Raw genomic sequence first — 12,411 nt, 5'->3', positions numbered from 1 at the left:
AAAATAATTCAAATGAATTCGTATCAGCTATAACACTAAAGTTTTCGTAAATTGATTCCGGATGAACCTTCTATAAACTGTAGATATAAAAGCAAGAACAATAAAAAATCCAAATAACTTCGTGATAACCCTATTGAGGCAATAAACTCCACTTATATAAACTACATCCATTTTAAACTTAATAGAAGTGTAGGTTCATAAATTTTATTTGCAAAAACACACATTTTTAATTAATTGTTAAAGAGTTGACATAAATTTGGAATTATAAGGAAATCTAAAATTATAATTTTTTGTAACAAAAATATACATCAGCATTTAAAGGATGTGAAGTATTTATTTGAAACGTTTAGATAAAGTGAGATTTAGGTTTTACCGTTTTAAATGTAACGTAAAAACCGTTCCATATTGTTCAATTTAATAGTTGTCGAGAAAAAACTGACTATTGTCATGCACTCTAGAGCCTGCTTATTGTCAATTGACATTTTATTTCCTCCCTTTTTATATATTTTGTAATAAAATTATGTACTCTTAATTATTTTAATAGACTTAGATTATCTGTTGGAAATAGTTTAAATATTTTAAATTTCTGAATTATTCACAAACGATTTAGAACTTTCTAAATGTTTAATTATTCCAAAATTATTGATCATATTTAACACCTAATTAGTTGCTCTTTTAAAAATATGTTCAATACCATATTAGTTCCGCAAAAGGTGTCTAAAGAGTCTGTATATGAAGACGACAAAAAAAGATATTATAATTAGTTGTAAGACGAGAATTGTCGCACAAACGACTACATAAGCGGTATTTCAAAACATAAAATGACAGACAAAAACACAATGACGTCCTTTAAATATAATATTATATATCACGAGTCCAAAGCTTTATGAAACCTGATATTTTTGTCATATCTTTATTTATTGCTTTTGAATAGAACAAGCTTCGGCGTTCAGAAATGCTATTCACGTGTGTCTTGTGTCACGACACAAGATGGATCTTGAAATTGTCGGTGCAAATGGTATATTTTTTTATTAATTAATTATATTGTGAATATGCAGAATGAAGAATTTCATTATTTTTTTTTTTAATATTTATACTTATTAAGATATTACACAGAATAAAAACGATTTAAATTACTTAAATATAATTCAGTATTAATTAAAATATTTAAATTATGAGCTATATAAAAATTAAGTATTTTATTCATAAATATGCATAATAATCAATACGCAATCGTTGAATATTCAGAAGGTCGTGATGTTGATATAGACACGTGTCAGTGGGAAAAAGATAACGGAAAATCTTTCATTTATTGAAGATTAATACTAAGTTAAATCATTTTCATCATATACACTCAATCATTTGTATCTAATGGTTTTATTTTTAGAATAATAATTTTCATGGAATGTCACTAATAAATAAAAAATGACTATTGAACAAGTAAAACGAAAGACGTACGGTTTGACATACCTACAGATTAAATATCAATACACGGACAAATTAATTCAATACGTATTACATTTTTATTGAGAGCCAGTGAGCGTTGAAAATTTCAAATTTTGCACAAATCTAGTCGCATTTAAAGTATTGTATTACACGTTGTATTAAACAGCCAGTTGACAATGTCGTGCGGATATTAACCCACAAAAAATGTCCTCGAACGTCCCGAGGATTTTCCGCTTCACGCAGTAGTGCACTCTCCGTGAACGGAGTCGGCAGTTGACAAAATATTGCATTGTTCCTATTATCTTCGTAGTATTTATTTAAAAACGTTATTTAAATGGATGATTTTAAGCCCATTCCGCTGATACAGCTATTGTCCCCTAATACATTCAGAAACGTTACATTAAATTACCGAATTGCTTTCAATGCATCATTTTAAATACATAAGTTTATATTTATAGTAGTAATCACTAGAGTATGTGGTATATTGGAAGACTTACAATTGGTAATAGCAGTGATGGCTAACAGAAGATAGCGTGCAACCAATTTATTACCTTTATTACTTTATTCACTTTGTTATAGTCATCAGGCTATCGGCGGTCATAAATTTGAATTCTCAGTGACAATCTATAAAGGTAATGAGGGCAATCATCGGTCACCGAGCCAATAAAATAATAGAAATAAATTTGATATGACCGACATATGGTTTGCTCTAATGCGTGGTGAACCCTGTTATTGCTGTCAAACATGCGATAAATAGCTCAGTGGAAGTAGATTCCATTTCATCCGCACGTTGATTACAGCATTGGACCGTTGGACTATAATGTGGAATAACAAAAACCGATATGTTCACACCCCTTTCTGTTTTTGATTCACTGATGACCAAAAAGTAAATTCCTGTTTATTATTATTCCATTAGCCGTCGCCCCATTTTAAAAAATATGTCAACAGATGACGAGTGGGGAAGTGCGGGAACAATCTGCACGGAGGTCGCGACCCGGGAATATTCAATGTGTTTATATAAAATAATTTTCGTGTTCGACAACTGACGACACAATGCCGTATATTTTTTGCTTCGTCGATAAATTGGAGGGATTATCATTTAATGGAGGGCTCATGTTCGTTGGGCTTGTCCCGATTCCCTATGACTGACGTGATTTTATTAACATAATATAAAAATGTCGATGGAAATTGAATATTTAATATCGATGTACCGACGAGTTCAATAGCAGAATAGGGTGATCGAAATGCTCCACAGATAAGATGTCGTTTAAATCACCGTTTCAATTTGTTACGTCATTTTGTAACTAATGTTATTTTTTTGTTACATTTTAAATTATTGTTAAAGTGTATTGATATACACATGTATACCAGTGATTCCCAAACTTCGATAACAAGGTATTAGTAAATGGTGGTAATATTCCAAATTATTTTAACGTATTGCATTTAGTGCTAATCTCTTTTATGTCACCGCAAAAAAATCTAAATCCCTTATTGTGATGTAGGAAAATATATTTTTATGAACTATGAGATCTTATCGTGTCCCAGCGGAGTCTCCCCGTTTGTTTACTCTAAATATTTTGCTACACAATGAAATTACATGACATCTGTACTACAAATAACGGGAATATCTTTATTCATACCGCGACTGTAAACACGGCCCCCTCGCATTTGTATTGTCACATCGCAGAACGTCTGCTTTCTGTCCTATACTTAATATTATCATGTCTAATAGGTTACTATTTATACAAGGATGTATAATCTCATATCTGATTTATTATAAAGGTCACAGTTATTTAAGTTTTGTTGAAAAAATAGAGATAATTCCTGTTTCTGATAATTTTTATTTGTTATGAATAAAATCTTATCGACAATGTAGTGATTTGTTTTCCACAAATAAATCTTTTGCTTATATATATGAGAAATAAGACACTTAATTTTCCTTGACCATAAACATTGAATGGCGAAAGCAACATAGATATTTTGATGAGCTCTTATAGCATAAGTTGTGGGAGTATAAAACAAACAAAATCATATAACATTTTGTAAGACTATAAAGGGTACTGTGAGGCAGATAATATTATTTTATTACAGGAGAGCAGGGAAGCGATTTACAATAAATAACTTCAATATTAAAGTCCTCCCCCATATTGATATCAATAGTGCGACGACAAATCCATACGCTCGCGGCGGTTACAGATATACTGAACATTTTTGATAGAAAATATTTATCATCTTTAACGGGCGAAACCCATCAACCCTATACTTTCATTGTTATGTTCTAGCATTAAAAATTTCTAATAATATCTAATATTTCACGAACATAAATATAATCATTTTTATTTATAGTAAATAAAAACAATTCGTTTTGAATCATATATTTAATAATCATTTAATAATATATAGGGAAATTGCAACTAACCGAATGTTGTCAATACAGGATATCTCATAAAACGGTAAAACAGTCGTTTCTACAAGGAAACCTCTATTAGTTTTCTTTACAAGTCGTATTGACAATAGTATCGTCCTTCTGTACGTCATCTGTGTCACTAAACACCGCTATATTGCGACTACCTGCTTTCTCTGTTTTGTTTACTACAGGTGTATGGAAACGGCTCTCTGTATTCTACGCTTGTTTAAAACTAGACTTAGCATTTATATGGCCGCAAATATATAACACTTTGTCTAGGTCAGTATTTTGTATCTTTATAGAATGACTATAAACCATTTGTTTGTATAAAATAGAAGTTTTTAATAATATATATATATATGTATATAATAATAGTTAACAATATGTATATATATATAAACTTACAACTCAATTCCTACACCAGATGACAGCTATGCCAAATTGAAAAGCGAAATATGAAAGAAGCATGATATATTGATATTAAACTCCCTTCACGGTAAGAAGAATTGTTTGCAATTAAGAAATAAATCATAGATAGGTCAGCTTTGTGTTTGAAGCACGTTATGACCGCTCGGTTTTCATTTCGGCTCCATCACTTTGCCCCGGCAGCCATTAGGAACGGTCACCAATTTATCATTAAGGCAATTTTTACAATTATTGTTTGCTTTTATTGACAGTATCAAGTTGAAGTATACTCTACTTTGAAACCATGATACAAAGTATCAATGTCCTTCCGAAATATAGAGGTATTTGTGCTACAAAATCATATGGGTGTGTAAAATAGTTATCGTCATTCCTATTTACAAATATGTTTTTGGTATGGTATAGTAACTCTTTACAATGTACCAACGTATATTAATAAAATAAAATAAACATTTAAAAATAGTAGAGTATAATCCAGTCATGACCGGACTGGCCAACGTCCACCCACGCACAAGGACGCGTGGGTGTAAAGATTATTCTCATTCAATTGAACCGCATTGTGCGCCGGCGCATGCCACTCTCAGCCACCTCTTAATTACAACGCAGCTGCTGACCCGTCCATCTGGAGCATCACCACCTACATCAAAACTACTACAGGATGATCTATACAAACTCAATATATAACAGTCATATTAACTAAACTATAAACAGTTATTAGGAATACTTAACAGAACTAAAGAAGATACAAAGAAAAATCGTAATTACTTTTTGTTCTTTCTTAGGCAATGTTTTTAGGATCAAATAAACAAACGACGAAAATTTTAATTGCATATATGAATATTTAAATAATTAGCACTGAATAAAATGCTTTCACACAACTTTCCTTATATATGTTCGTTATGAAGGTTTTTGAGGTTAATATTGATTATAATCAATATGATAAAATCACTCTGTATAGTATCATTTCGATGATATTGTCAATACAAGGTGAGTGTCCAGTGACAATGGTGTATTAGTTTTGAGTGGCCAGACGTCCGGCAAATCTCATTTGTGGATTTATCATTAACCGTATTCCACACACCCTTGTTACAAAGCCTATTAAGCGGTATTAATTTTATTTCCTTTTCCCAATATCTTCCGGCTTATTTATTTAGTTATTATAACAGTACAAAGGCTATGTGTCAGCCTGCATGTCAGCATGTAGTACTGTTTTATTATTTAGTAACAGTTACTTCATTAAAAGGGATATATTAATAATGTTACTAAAAGGAAACTTAATTTTATAAATAGTTATTGCTAATTTTTGAAAATACAAATAATTGTTTTATGTGCAAGCAACAAACAAATAAATTGATCCGAATCACCGTCAGTAAAATATTATCATAGTGTATTGGACAAAGGAGCTTGTCCTAATCGCATTGCTTATCAATTTGCTTTTGTCTTAATTTGATGACCAGTTATTTATGCCCGTTCCCAATCGTCATAAATTATACGAGTTTTGCTGCAACCTAACACTAAAACTACTAAGGCCCTGTCAAAATTCACATAAATAATGAGTAGAGAGATATCCGGATCGATGTTATCTTCAGCTCGGGACAAGACTACGAACGGTTATAAACAAAAGTCAGTCTAATGACTGAATGAGCCATCGTAAACCCTTAATATTTACGCGCGACTCTTTCAATTCACTCTTTGAAAAGGTTTTATACGTCGGTCTAGAGTCTCCCCTCATTCCCCAGGCGCCTACACCAGTCGCGTCGCTATATCTGATTTATTCATACCACCCGAAACACATGATCGGTTTTTGGGATAGCGGGTATTTTGTTATATATATTTTTTTCATTTTATTTTATTTATACCACTGCTACTGCCGCAATGTTTAATTGAGGCGAATATTAATTGTACCATATCGACGATACGGCTCGGAACGATGCATTTTTAATAAACTTCGGTTGAGTTGGTCGTGATATGAATAAAAATGGTGCTGGACATTTATTTATTTTTATTTAGTTTCAAACGATCGTTGTTTTTGTTCTCATTAATCGGTTATTTTGACATTGTTGAATTACAAATTCCACGACTAATTTATTGGTTTATCGTTTTTGGACATTGCCATCAATTTATAAACATTGGCTTTAAATATTTCTGAATTTTATTTATTTGTTTCATACATAACAAAGACGAGCTTTTGTGAAATAGAAATTGATGTTGCTTCCAACTTTGTATTTTAATTGTGTCACAAGCACATAAATGCTTTGAGCCGTGACAATGACATATAGGAAATATCGGGTTGCAATTAAAACTATTGCGACTTGTTAACTAAACTGCGAGTGGGAGGACGACTGCAGCAGATGTGCGACCCTAGTGACCTTCACGCTCACCCCCAATAATCGCAAACCCATCCTTATATCCCAATATGACACCATTGTCTTTGACACTAAATCAATTCTTTAAAACCATTTTCAGGTGGCACGCATTTGCTGATAACGATTCCATATTTATAGTCACTCGACGTTCGTCATTAAGATAGTGTCAAAACTGACTGGCGCTCACTTATGGGTCAGACGGAGCACTCATAATTATTACTAATGCCTTAAATATGTCAAAACAGGAATCCAGGTAAAAAGGCCTAATTTACGCGCGGCCGATAGAGTTTTGGCAGTTGGCGCCGAGCTCGGGCGGTCTTCGCGAGGCGCCGAGTTTTTGTTCACTATTGTCTTTGATATAAATTTTAAATAGGAAATGTTCCTTTTTATGGAGATCTAGTTTACGGCAATGAAGACGGTATAAATCTAACGTCTGCGTCACTGTTACTTGGCGATGATCGATCGATAAACGTTATTTATGTATTTCCGCTGAACTGTACGCTATTGGATGCCTCAACGTGAGTAAATTCGTTAAAATGTATGAACAGCATTCCGTTTGATTTATAGATATTTTTAATTGTTGCTAATTTATGTTCTGAGATAAATGTTGGTAAGGCGCATAATACTTCCGTGTTTTAATAGCATTATTGTGTTTTAAATATCTTCTAGCAGTAATAAATTGCCTTTGTAAGTTCACGTATTTTATTAAAAAAACATTCACGAATAACTTAGATCATTTTTTTTCTTATTAATGATTTATGAAATGAAAAACATGTAAATAAGAATAAAGCATCTGTATATAACTATTAAATACACTTACTTAAAAATAGGCTCAGCGAATATTAATATGAATATATAAAAAGTAACAATATTATCTGTTTCTATACGGAGATACAGAATTCCAATAGTGTAAAGTTATCGCAAACCTAATATGGGAAAATGAAGTTCCTACATAAGCACACGTCTGTAGTCGTCCGAGTAATAACCAACTTGAGATCGCTCCATGAATTCAAATGACCCGCCGACCCACATGGTAACATTAATAGATGCCACATCACGATTATGACACATTTTAATTTACATACTCATGTTTAAAGTCCTGTTTTAATAGTTAACAGAACAATCCAATCGAGATCCTGCCGAAATTATTATTCTGAAGAGAGACATTTTAAATTTTTGTCATAATAATGGCAAACAATGAAACAATTGAAATAAAAAAGGCGCGAAAAAGAAGTCACAGCGTTGCCGAATAACGTTAATAACTCGACGATACTAACTCGAGGGCGTTTGTTTTTATTTTAGTTCCCTTCCAACCAATCTCTAATGAATACGGTTTATCTTCAAGTTTATATAAAAAATAAATCGCTTTTAACTGAAGAATCACGCCTTAAAAAAGAAACGCTTATTAAAATTTATTTCTTTCTCTCCTCGCGGCCCTGTCTTGTACATCGCCCGGAATAAAATTAAAAAGTCGAGAATTCTTATTTATTTTAATACAATAAACCGCAATCGCTGAATAAAGATAAATAAAAAGCAATAAAAAATAAAATCGCATTAGCAATAAACAAAATACTTCAGCGGATGTGGGCAGAGCGCAGAACACGCACATGGCCATACGTAGAGAAGAGGCGCCACTTCAATAATTATTCCAATTATTCTGGTCACGACTACTTTATTATAATAATTTATTTTCAACAAAACATCTAAACAAGTTTCATTACTACATTGACATTTTACTTTTCAGCTATAAATATATTTTTGTAATGTTAAATTCCGAATAATATAATGATATGATAACAATGAGATGTGTGATAGTACTACAACGCTCTTAAATTTGTAATCTTTTTATATTTCTGATATAACGACTCCATCGCCATCTCTGTTCTGTCTGTCACGAGTGCTACACTCTGTGGCGTATTCTTAATTGTGCCGAAATATTTATTTGATTGCAAACTGTGGCGCTGCCGTGCAACCGAAATGGTCATCGGCATCCTTGCGACCACCACAATATGGATTGTTTTGAATAGCGACAATTAGAATCACAGGATGTGTGTCTTATCTATTATCTTATTATTTTTAAAAGATACAGCACCGTGAAACAGGAATATATGTTTTTAAGAGTTTTCAACAAGTAATATACTTATATATTTAATGATATAGCTGATTGGGTTAATGCTTTATTCCATGACATCATATGCGGGTGAATATAACAAAGATAAAATAAATTATAAGGTCAAAGAAACTATGAAACTTACATTTGCTAAACCAATTAATATATATATTGTTGTGCAAAATTTAGTCTAAACAATGATATACCTTGTTCATCAAGCGTTGGCCTATCGTAGATCTAAATAGGCCACAAATCAATAGTCAATACATTCATAATACTGTAACCAAACGCTTGCGTGAAGCATTCGTATGAATCAAAGTTTGAAACCGCTCGGAACAACTGAGTCGACTGAGAGCCAACAATCGAGATGAGAGGAGAAGATAGCGATGTCAACCAGCTCAGTCACAGCCGTTCCCATGATTCGCGATTCCGTTCTATTCCTTATAATTACCTCCTATCCATCAAACGGACGTATGATAAACAGATTTGATCAACTATATATATCCAAATCAATTTACCGATACGGTTTGAGATACAACAGATCATTTTTGTACTGTTGACGTGTTTATGAATGTCTGCGAGTCCTTTGATCGTAACGGAGATGTCGCCAATGGTCTTTTATCGTATTTTTAAGTGCCAAATATAAACGAAATCTGTCAGCTGGAGGTAAACGTTATATCAAATCCTCTAATTTGTGCTATAACTTTCAATTCAAACAATATACATGGATGGCCCTAACAAAGCTAACTAATTATCGTGGCGCGGCGTGTCGTAAAACAGTGCATATTGACGGAATATAGAGAGGCCGGCACACAGTACTTAATGACATTAATCACATTGATTTATTGTGGTTCCGAGTTATTACAGGCCGGACGCGGACTAGTGTGCGTTTGTGTACGTACATCCAGGATATGTCTGTGTGATCATACTTCTTATTCAAATGTTACACACTATAGACAACACTAACTACTAAATAACAATAAAAAATCATATTTCTGTAAAAAAAATGGAACAAAGTTCATTAAAATAATTATATATACTATATACATATATGTATGTATATACATTACACATTATAATATCCAATTGAAATTAAAATTCCAAAAAAACTATTTATTTATATAAAAAATTATATAATATAAAAGTAAGAACACCCTAGCTAGTGTACATGTCATGGTCTTAGATGAGTGTGTGCGTTCACGGCATTAGGCAACAATTTACGCTGTTTGCGGCGTGTTAATATTGATTGGCTCGCTTTATTTCGTCTAGCTCGTATCTATCTGCAATTCTAGCACATCATATTGTAACGTATTCCATATAAACATAAATGAAACAAAAAGTCTTCCTACCACTAAATTATTGATCAACTGGAATCGCATCACGCAGAATAAAAGATCATTAAGAAAAAATTCACTAACGTATAAATTTCATCAAGTATATTATCCTATCGAGATACTAGCGTACGGAGCAACAATTTATTGCCCAAACTCTAGTTAAATTGCATCCTCTACTCAAGTCTAGCTATAATTAATTTGTTTCAGAGAAATTGCACTTAGCTTATATCGGATAGATACTGTCGATATTCGACGCATAAATTTAATCTTTCTGCGGTTCCAGTAAGCAGTACATTAAAGGTTTTAAATGATGATTCAAGAGTATGGGAAGATTAATAAAAACTATATTTGTGAGGTCTGAACGTCTGTCAATATGCCAGGTTACTTGAACACAAGTGTATTTGTTGTAAGTCCTTGCAACCTACTTCATCCATGGGAACTGCAGAAGCGTGGTCGGTCAGTGTTTACAATGTCTACGTGATTCTACGATCACCACGTCTCTCGACCGATACCAGCCCGCATATCAATCGAGGCATTATAATTTCATAATGCACGCCTGTCAACATAAATAATACGCAAAATTTATGTTACGAGGTTCTCACCGTTCGACATAGGCGCAATGAATACATAATGGACTATCATTAACCATGAAACAGTCACTTCTCCTCATATTCGTATGTGGACGTGGATATAAATTCAATTGAATATTTGTTTTGTATACATCAGAATAATATCAGTACGTTTATATATTACTTATTGGATTTGAAGAGGGCTGTTTAATTTATGTGATTAGTTGTTGTAACTCACGTTCCGACTCCTACAGTCTCCGGCTTCATGTCGTTAGTTTTACATTTCAATATAACTTAAGTAAACAATAACTGTATATTATATTATTATTTATGTGATATAAATATTCCTATAAAAAATTAAGTATTTAGCTCCTGACGATACCGTCATTAGCAAAAGAAGTTATAAGGTATATTAATAACAATGGCATACGCAGATAAACGTAGGGAGCGACCCCTCTTGATTAGACGTGTCCATTGTCCATCATCATTATTTAGACGACCAATTAGCTCTTTTAAGACATCTCAAATATCGTAGATAATTCACATTTATTTATTTATTTATTCATCACATTTCATTTAATGACCTTTATTAATTAAATACATTCAACTTTAATAATAATCTAATACATAACAAAATCATATCGTATTATAATCTAAGAGTGAAATAATTTAGTTTTATTTATACAGAACGTAATAAAATTAAATACAATCATAAATACTAAGGCGGAATACGGTGGCCGCGACGGAAGACACATCCATCATCCACCCGCCCTGAATAAAAACGCTCGTTAGACCTCCCCTACCCCCTACCACCCACCACCCCCTACCTGCTCTATTAATGTTACACTCAAGTGCCTCTATTACGACTGCCATTTATTATATCCATTTTCGCGAAGTGATCTCGTATAATGATATTCATTATCCGCTAAAGAAAACAATAAGGCCGCTCAAGTGTTATATTCTAATAAGGCCAAAAGCTTAATAACAAATAAAGCGATATTTTGTTAGACATCTGCAAAAAACACTACGACATGTCAACTTCAAATAACTCCATACAAACAGGATGAATCTAAACAAACCCTAAAGCCTCTAGGGCGTGTTCAACGAACAGATTGACGGAACGCTGTCACAGAAATCTCTTTTAAAACTATACGGAACCCGTTGCGTATTAAAATTATTATGAAACCACCTCACCGCGATAAGGCGGGATGATACCGGCTTAGCACCCCCACAGACCTCCACAGACCCCCAGTCAACCTCCCCCCCTCCCACCACTATCGCACGCTACTCGAATGCCTTTTCAGCGTATATCTACATGAAAAGTTGCGTCTGAGGTTTATGCATAAGTTTGTCTTGTATACACTTATCTCAAAGCGAGCCTTTTTACTTATTACGTATGTAATTTGTGTTTTAACTATATGTACGTAAATTCTTTTGAATTTCATAATAAAACAACATAATTATAATATGAACAAGTCAAGGTTCGGATATATGATAATAATAGGAAAAATAAAATATCGATATATGAAATAATGAGAGTGTAGTAAATTTCTTTAACTTAGTATAGAAACTTGGAACATTAACCATTGTAAGTTATTTGAACAATGTAAATGCTGCCGGCTAACTTTATGCACTGCCTGCAATGGTAGGTATGTCGAACGACAATTATAACTTTGGCCGGACGCGAACAGAACGTTCCACAGCAACAAATAAAATATGTCCACGGAAACGCGCGAGGGGGACAGCAGAACGAAAT

This window comes from Danaus plexippus, chromosome 2 (genome assembly GCF_018135715.1).
Source record: "Danaus plexippus chromosome 2, MEX_DaPlex, whole genome shotgun sequence".
Taxonomy (NCBI): Eukaryota; Metazoa; Arthropoda; class Insecta; order Lepidoptera; family Nymphalidae; genus Danaus; species Danaus plexippus.
This window is presented reverse-complemented; position numbering follows the sequence as displayed.